Below are 9,357 nucleotides of genomic sequence, written 5' to 3'. Positions count from 1 at the left end.
GGGGGAAGTCTCAGCAATCCTAATGCTGTTGAATGGCAAGAGGTGATATTTAGAGTCTCTCTTGTTGCCAATGTGTCCTTTGTGTGGTATGAATGTTACTTATGACTTGGGTTTTGTCCCGGTCTTGCTGCACATGGATTTGGACTGCTTCAGTGTCTGAGGATTCACAGATGGTGCTGAACATTGTGCAATCACATGTGAACATCCCCATTTGTAACCTTATGATGGAAGAAAGTTTTTTGATGAAGAAGCTAAAGACAGTTGGTCCTGAGGACCTCCTGCATTGATTTTGTTTGTGTTCATGGGATGTGGGAATTGCTGGTGGGGCAAGCATGTATTAACTCTGAATGTCCTGGAGGAGGTGCTAGTGAGCTGTCTTCTTGCGCTGCTGTACTCCTTGAGGTGTGGGAACATCCACTGTGAAGTTGGGAAGGAAGTTCTAGAATTTTGGCCCAGTGACAGTCAAGAAATAAATATATAGTGGCAAGTCAGGATGGTGTTTGGCTTAGAAAAGAACTTGCAAGTGGTAGTGTACCAATGTATCTGATGCATTTCAAGATGAAAGGCATTGTGAGTTTGGAAGGTGGTTTCAGAGGAGCCTTGTTGAGTTATTGTAATAACATCATCTAGATGCTGCAATTGTGCATTGATGAGGAAGGGAGTGCGTTTTGAAGGTAGTGGATGTGGTGCCAATCAAGCAGGCTGCTCTGTACTGGGTAGAAACAACCTCCTGAATATTGCTGAAGCTGTACTCATCCAGGCAAATGCACTGTATTCTATCACACTCTTGTATTGTGTCTTTAGATAGTCTTTGGGGAGACAGTGGATGAGTTGCTTGCTGTCAAATGTCTAGCTTCTGGCCTTCTGTACTAAAGACAGTATTTATATAGCTAGGCCAATTCGATTTCTGATTGATGGTAACCACCAAGTTGTTGACAGGGGATTTTAACAATGGAAATGTTAATAGACATCCAAGGGTGATGGTTAGATTATTTCTTGTTGGAAATAGCCTTTATCTATGCCTATGGTATGAAGATCACTTGCCAATTATCCATGCAACCTGGATGCTGTCCAGCCTTGGCGTATGGTCATAGACTGCTTCAGTGTCAATAACATTTATTCCCTTTCATTTGATGTCTTGGTGATTTTTTGAAAGGGTGGCAGTGCCATCTTGGAGCATAACAATTGGATCATTTTAGAAGAATGCTTAATGTTTCCTCACAGTCCTGACTGACCTTGGGCCCTGATTTCTGCCTATGTGCTGAATTGGATTGTCTGCTCCAACAATAAGTTCTCTCTTTGGATTGAAGGAGATTATACAACTTCTCTCCCTTCACATCAACTACTGTAAAGTCTCTAATTAATTCATCCTTCAAATCTCTGTACATGCAACATTGTGCTAGATGACATAAATCTATTGCAAGAGCTTTTTTGAATCTCCCAGAGACGGATACTGTAGATTAAACCTTGCTTGTTCTATCATCAAGCTTCTTTTGGGTTTAAAATAAAAATCAAAGGCTTTCATCAAAGCATCATGCTGTGTGCTAATTTATTTATGTACTGTCTTACTAGTCATTAGTTTATGGGCCTAAAACACATGATAAACATACTGATTTGATGGTGCTGTTCCATTGTGTGTAAACCTAGAGACATTCTATAGTGTTAAGCCTGTTGCTTACAAAGTTCTCATTTCTAGCCTTGTTTTAGGACTTGTATGGTATCAAATGCTTGAGGTAAGGGCGAGGTCTTTAATGGAGTTGACGTCCAATGGACTAATGTAAGTGAGTAGTTGGGCTTTTCCTACTTACAATCCAACAGATCTGATCCAGTGTTGCTGGTTTTAAGTGTCGCCGGTTAGAGGCTAAGTTTCAACATTCTCTGAAATTCTTTTTCCTTCAGAGACATCCAAGCTCCCTATTAAACATAGGCTATTTCAGATCATGAAAATCAATTAACAGTGATTATGAGGAGTGTGTTTAAATAAAACAAAGAAATAGAGTGGTAAGGAATATAAAGAAGAACTGAAAAAGACAAGTGAGAACAATTTTAAAAAAGCAAATAGTAGGTACAAGAACTTTTTGTTATAATCCTTAAATTATTATTTTCCTGAATGTACACATAATTAATAATACATAGTTACCTGGCAGGGGAGATACCATGATCACTAAGGTGGTTCTCCCAAGGTGAGGCTATCCCATTGCGCATCTAGAAGTGGTTGCAAAAACAGAAAAATTGAAGAAACTCAGCAGGTCTGGCTGCATCTGTAGTGAGAAAGCAAGAGTTAACATACTGAGCGCCTTCATCAGAATGCAGAAGTCATGAATATGCCTTTTTTTGAGATGTTATACTCATACGGAGCCGAGGAGAGCAAACAGCATGCTGGCGAAATATAGCATGTCATGACTATCATATGAGAAAGGCTTATTATAATATTGAAGCTGAGTCTTCATCTCCTTTAAATCAAAAGGGATGTAATGTAGGGAGATAAAGACTTCTCCAGAGGAAGATGCAAGTTATGAGCTAAATAATCATGGACTGCTCATGTCCTTTAGCTGGTAATGACTTCCATTGCAATGAAGTTAGCAGTAATGTATCAGGCTGTGATTGCCTTGTCCAGGAGATGTAAAGATGGAAAATGTAGAGCAAAGGGATTAATACCAGTGACATACATGATCTACAAAGAGAAAGAAATTAGCTTTGCGTGAAGATAAAATGTAAATGTATTGGCACAATTATATAAAATAAGGATGACTGATATTTGAATCCCATCATCTGATTTCATACCTGAGACTTCCATGGGCTGAAATGGGCTTAAAAGGGATCCAAAAAAAACTAACTTAAGTATGGCCACAAGCATCACTTCAACACACAAGTTCATGGACTGAACGCAAATTAATAAAAAATAACACTCTCAGCTGAAATTAATAACATCCCCCCCACAAGAACATGGAAATCAGTTAGCATTTCCTCCTGGGAAGTGTGAAAAGGCCCCCCCATATCTCAGTTGGTTTACAAGTTTAACATGTGAGCTTGGAACCTTGCCTCCATAATGGGACCTCCAACAGTAGGTGGTGATGATGATGATGATGATGATGGAGGGATTCTTAGGCTATTGAATAGATTCTTGTAGGGAAAAAATAGTACGTCTTTGGTGGAAGCAAGAAACAGACAGTGAAAGGAAGTCCTAACTTCATATATATCTCTACTAAAGAGTTCCTGGTTTATCCTTAATATCTCTTTATGTTTGTAATGACCTGTTGCTGCTGGAATAAAGAATCCTTGCTTCATGATCTTTGGACTGCCTGTGTGTTCAAACTTCATGTTACGTTTCTGTTGTATTCAGTAAGATTTCACAGCACAGGCATCACCTCATGGTGGATGAGGTTGAAAGGCTCAACTGTAGATCTTTCTTTCACTTGAAAAAACTTTGTAATTGACTCCTTGTTATTTCTGGTGAAAAACGTTAACTGCTTTTTACTTGGAGAAAAGCATGGCTGCACGTTAAAAGGACTTAGAGGTGTTGTGATTCTATCTCACTGGTTGCAACAAAATCGTTCGCTGTAACGTAGGTCTTGCAGAAGAGGCATTGCACTTGAGCAGCATATATTTGGGAGAACGGCATATCTAAAATAACGTTCTGTTCTTCCACCACACGATAAAACATAATTCAAAACGAACCATAGCCACCGTCAGTATTCTACGTTATCTCTTTGTGGGCATATTGGCCCTTGTTTTTAGTAAATATGCTTCCCTTTGAATCATATGAAATACAACATTAACCTCGGCTTGGCTGTTCCTTACCTTACCCTTCTATCAACTATTTTACACTGTTGCCTGAAGACATAATGATCCCCATCTGTCTCCAAAAGGATTAGATTAGATTACATTACATTACAGTGTGGAAACAGGCCCTTCGGCCCAACAAGTCCACACCGACCCGCCGAAGCGAAAGCCACCCATACCCTTACATTTACCCCTTCCTAACACTACGAGCAACTTAGCATGGCCAATTCACCTGACCCTGCACATCTTTGGACTGTGGGAGGAAACCGGAGCACCTGGAGGAAACCCACGCAGACACGGGGAGAACGTGTAAACTCCACACAGTCAGTCGCCTGAGGTGGGAAATGAACCCGGGTCTCTGGCGCTGTGAGGCAGCAGTGCTAACCACTGTGCTACCGTGCCGCCCACAAGGAGTTCCAGTTGATTGTTTAATGTAGTCTGATTCCCTTCTTATATACAGAGTCAGACATCATTAACATGTTAACACTTTTAAGCTTTCAGAAATACAACCAGCACAAATGTTTTTCTGTATGCATCTAATGATGAATGCGAAGAGATGCTGTCTGTAAAAAGGGCTTCATTCTTCATTTAACGGGTATGGGAGGAATAGGACATCCTGGTAACGGAGTCACTAAAAATGGCTGGAATGTATTCTACAGGGAGATATGATATTAGTGGTCTTTTACCTGTTACAATTTTATTATGTTATCTTGCAGTAGTATTGTGGAAGTTTATAGGATTCCAACTGTGAAACTGAACATTTTTTAATAAAGGAAGTAGAATTTTACATGTCCATTTATTGAATTGTTAAGCAATCCCCCCAGGATTAAACAGATGAAAAATTCAAACTCTCACATGGGACAAGCTGCTAAATCGAAACGTATTTTTCTAAGATGTTAGCCCATAAAGCAACATATAACTAAAAAATTTCCCATTCTTTGATGGTAAAGTGCATGTCAGTGATTCAGATGCTCGAACACGTGTCAGTGATATCTTGTTTAGGATTCAGATATTAGATTTACAACATTTGTCTTGTCTCTCATTTGCATTGATGATCTGTTTCCTGCTTGACCACTGTGGACCAAATCCCTCAGTTGCCAACACCAACTGCTAATGAGATCATTTGGCTGAGGAAGAGCCCAGTCTCTTACAATGGCACAAAGCAGTCAGCCTGAAGCCACATGTAAAACTAATCAGCATGTAATTAGAGTGTATCGAAACTTTATGCTTATAATAGGGCAGAATAGCAGTTAAGTTATAGCATTGGTTGAGCTCACAAAGAAACATTTCATGAATTCCTGCTTTAGTGGAAGCTGCCCTGTAAATCCTGCCAGCTTGACATTAAGACCCAAATAAATCAACTAGCGTGTGCGCCATCATAATGTCAACTGTCAGGAGAGGTCAGAGGGACATCTCCTACCAACTGGAAAAGACATTCAGAAGATGTCATGTATGCCCTGAAGCCTCTGTAATGTTCATTCACTTGTCTCACTGTGTGTTTGACAACTCTTGCTCCCAAATGGCAGTTTTGGTGATCTGTATCCCAATTGTTCTTGATGTTCAGATCTGTTACTTCTAAGTTTTGTCTAAAATAAAGCTGAAACGCCACCCACTGTAAAGAACACATCGAGGTACCATTCTAACAGTGCTGCATTGTTGCGATATCTCCCTCATGATTGCACTCATGTCCTAGTCTCTAACCCATTGATTTATGTTTGACAGGTGGTGATCAGTACGCAAATATTCACACTGAGTGCATCAGAGATTAGATGATGAATAATGTGATGCATGATTGTCCCTGTGCAGATTCATTGCCAGGCCGTGAAAGCACTGTACTTTTTATTTGTTCATTTGTGGGATGTGGGCATTGCGGACTGGGTCAATATTTGTTGCCCATCCCTAGTGACCTTGCTAGGCCACTTCAGAGGGCAGTTAACAAGTAACCACATTGCTGTGGGTCTGGATCACATGTAGGCCAGATCAGGGAAGGAAAGCAGTTTGCCTTCCCTGTAGGATATTAGTATTACAGATGGGCTTTTACAAAAATTGACAATAGTTTTATGGTCATAATTAGACTTTTAATTGCAGATTTTTATTGAATTCAAATTTCAATAGTTTCTGTGGTGGATTAAAACTGATTACCAGATCAATGATACCATTCCATTATCACCTCCTCTCACTGAGTGTAACATCAACAAGATACCTTCTGGCATAAACAGAGTTGGCCATTTTTAATAGGTATTTAAAAATGCTTTTCTTGTTTCTTCAAAAGATGCTGATTCTGATGTTGGTCTGTGTGGGGTTTGCACATTCTCCCTGTGTCTGCATGGTTTTCCTCCGGGTGCTCCGGTTTCCTCCCACAATCCAAAGATGTGCAGGTTAGGTGAATTGGCCATGCTAAAGTGCCCATAGTGTTCGGGGATGTGTAGGTTAGGTGCATTAGTCAGGGGTAAATACCGTATATGGGGTGGGGGAATGGGTCTTGGTGAGTTGCTCTTTGCAGGGTTGGTGTGGTTTCGTTGGGCCGAAGGACCTGTTTCCACACTGCAGGGATTCTGTGATTCTATGGATTCTATGATCATTGCGGTGCAGTACTGCAGCGTCTCCAGTAATATCTCAAGTGTCATTGAGAACTCAGCAATGGGCCTATTGCCTTTTGCAATTGGAAGTTTGGTGGTTCAATGCACACTGCAGAGTGAGCAAAGCACCCACATTGATCCTGAGAGATTGGTGCACACTCAGAGGTATTGTATTTTAGATTAAATGTTACATCATTCTGTTCTATCAGATGAATGAAAAGGATCCCACTGCATGACGTTTAAAATAATTCGCAGGACAATAGGAAAAGGCTGAGAGAGTAGAGTTGGATCATTTGCTCTTGTAGATAGCAAGCACTGACTTAATAGGCCAAACGGCCTCCTTCTCCACTGCAGGAAGTCATGAAAAGTTCTCCCCAGAGAATAGTAATTCCTAAATCAATATTTCTAAAGCAAATTATCTGTCATTATCTCATTTCTTTTTGGTGAATCATATTGTGTGCAAATTGGCTGTTGTGTAAGACCATGGACATAGAAACAGAATTATGCCATTTGACCCATTGATTTTGTTCTACCATTCAATCATGTCAGATATGTTTCTCATTCTCCTGCCTTCTCCCTATAATCCCTTGATCCCCTTACTAATCAAGAACCTATCTATCTCTGTATTAAACACACTCAATGACTTGGCCGTCGCAGTCTTTTGTGACAATGAGTTCCATAAATTCACCACCCTCTGGCTGAAGAAATTCCTACAATATAAAAATGATACACTTCAAAAAGTAATTCATTCGCAATAAAGTGGTGGATGCCCTGAGGCCACGGAAGACAGTATAAAAATCAATAGGGGCATTCTGCAAAAGGTGAAAACAAGCAATAAATGGATTTAGTGCTACTGAGACTAGTTGGTTTGAAACTCTGGATTTGATACACAATTCTGGTCCTAACTGATCACTACTATACCCTGAACCTGCCTAGGGGTGCTAACAAGAAACCTGTAGATATATCAGTGAAATGCTGCTTAGGTTCAGTTTTCATGAAACAGAATAGGGAGGATTTTATGGAGACTAAAAGCACAGGAAACGTGACAGGCAGGGTGACCTAATTACGCAGAATGGGATAATTTGAGTTCCCAATGGTTGAGATGCAGTGAGAAAGTCAGTGGCCTGTTTGAATGTGTCAACTATAAGGCCAGCCTGTGGTAATTTCCTATCTGTAATACATTTCCATGCCATGAGTACTCGTCAATGAGAGTAAGGAGTGATGAAGTCAGAAGGACTCAGTGTCCTGACTGTGGTAGAGGTCGGGAGTACTGGTGGAGACAGTTAATCAAGGTAAGAAAATGAGAAATGGTGGCTGTCACACTGCCCACATTTATGTCCTCAGGATGTTGGCTGGCAGAGTCCTTACCGGACTCTTAGCTCACCGACAACACTTTAAGTACACCAGCTGAGAGTGATCTTGGACGATGTCCTTTACAATTCATAAAAGGATGGGCCAGCTGGGATTGTGAGTTCGGCCATCTCCTCGAGTCCTGCACTTGAGTCTTCAACAAAGCGTTCATGAAAATACATTACTTTGGTTCTTCCACAAAACAGAGTTGTCCCTAACTCTCCAGGAAGCATCAGTGTGTGCCACTGATGAAGTGCCAATATTTGTAACTCCCGAAGTGAGATTAAACAAATAGCAGGGATGCACAAATGAATAAAGTGAAACCAGTACAGGATAATTTGAAATATTTGTAAGTAAAATATAATTCTGAAAGAGACCTGTATCATCTTTGTGATCTCAAGCCTTATGTCAATAGCAACACAGATGGATGAGTAAGTTATAACTGGGGGCTCTGTAATGAACTGTCCATTGATGCAACATTGTCAGCTGATCACAGATTTCATCAATTAAATGCTTCTCCCAGTGCAAAATTGAACACATTTCACATACAAGCTGCTGGCATTCAGAATTGTAATTAAAACTGCTAGGGAGAAAGCAAAATGAGAGAAAGTGGATGTGGTGCAGAATTCTGGTTACAACATCAGTAATGGCACACTGCTGACAAAATCCTGGCCATTACATGGGGTCCACCTACTTCCATTAAAGATGTGAAGGGAACAGGTCAAAACACACAAATATGTTACAGGAACTGAGAGAGACGGTAGTCAAGTTCTCAAATGCAGCTTTCGGATGTTCTGGCTGAGGACGTCCAGAGTAGGAGCGAATTTCTTTCACCTGTAGTGGGGAAGGAACCAACCCCACTTTCTGATCCCTCCCTCTGATGTTACACTGTCTGTCTTTGTGTCCTCCTTCTATTCCTTATTCAGGCCAAGGAGGACTGCTAACAAGGTGACTATTCCAATGGGTGGCTCTTGTAATGTCTCCAAAATTGTAGAGTGACACAATATGTACTCTTTTGATGTGAAATCCTTCCAGTTTTTTTTTGGAATAACAGTGGCTTGAGCATTGTTGAAGTCTCAACAAAATCGCCCAGAAAACTTTCCAAAGATTATCAATCACCAGATCTTCTCACTGATCAAGCACCAACAAAACTGAAACAGTGAGTATCACTTCATTGCTTGAATGAACTGGCAACACCTTGTTTACTGCAGGCTGTAGTTTAGAGAGGGCATTAGTTAAAGCTCGAGTCAACAAAATGCTGAGCACCTCCTTTGTTGAGCATTAGCTGGTATTATTGAAAGTGTGGCCAGATATTCCTTTCTACTGGATCTTTGCAACCAAGAATTTTATTTAAACTACATGATCCACGTGCACTAATATCTCTGATGATTTATACGATTTATTAGCAAAGCAGGACTTCACTATTATCCTGCATGCATGAGAAACAATCAGTTGTTTAACAAGTCCCTAGATGGTCATTCCTAATGCTGACTTAAGCCCCCATATCAGGAATGCCTCATGCATCAAACTCAGGCTGTATCGATATTTCAGCTTAAGATCCATCTTGTGCACTTGCTGAATTCTTTATCACTTACAGCACTCAACAGAAATCTACCTTTCTCCAAGACTTTTCTTTCATTACACT

The 9,357-nt window shown here is 40.5% G+C and overlaps 1 pseudogene; it reads left to right on the top strand.

Annotated features, from left to right (window-relative positions):
* Nucleotides 1-2,132: 2,132 nt before the first annotated feature.
* LOC122540058 lies at nt 2,133-2,263 on the top strand (annotated as a pseudogene).
* The last annotated feature ends 7,094 nt before the right edge of the window (nt 2,264-9,357 follow it).

This window comes from Chiloscyllium plagiosum, chromosome 33 (genome assembly GCF_004010195.1).
Source record: "Chiloscyllium plagiosum isolate BGI_BamShark_2017 chromosome 33, ASM401019v2, whole genome shotgun sequence".
NCBI lineage: Eukaryota > Metazoa > Chordata > Chondrichthyes > Orectolobiformes > Hemiscylliidae > Chiloscyllium > Chiloscyllium plagiosum.
Note: the sequence above shows the minus strand (reverse complement) of the source record. Positions and strands in the feature narration are given on the sequence as shown.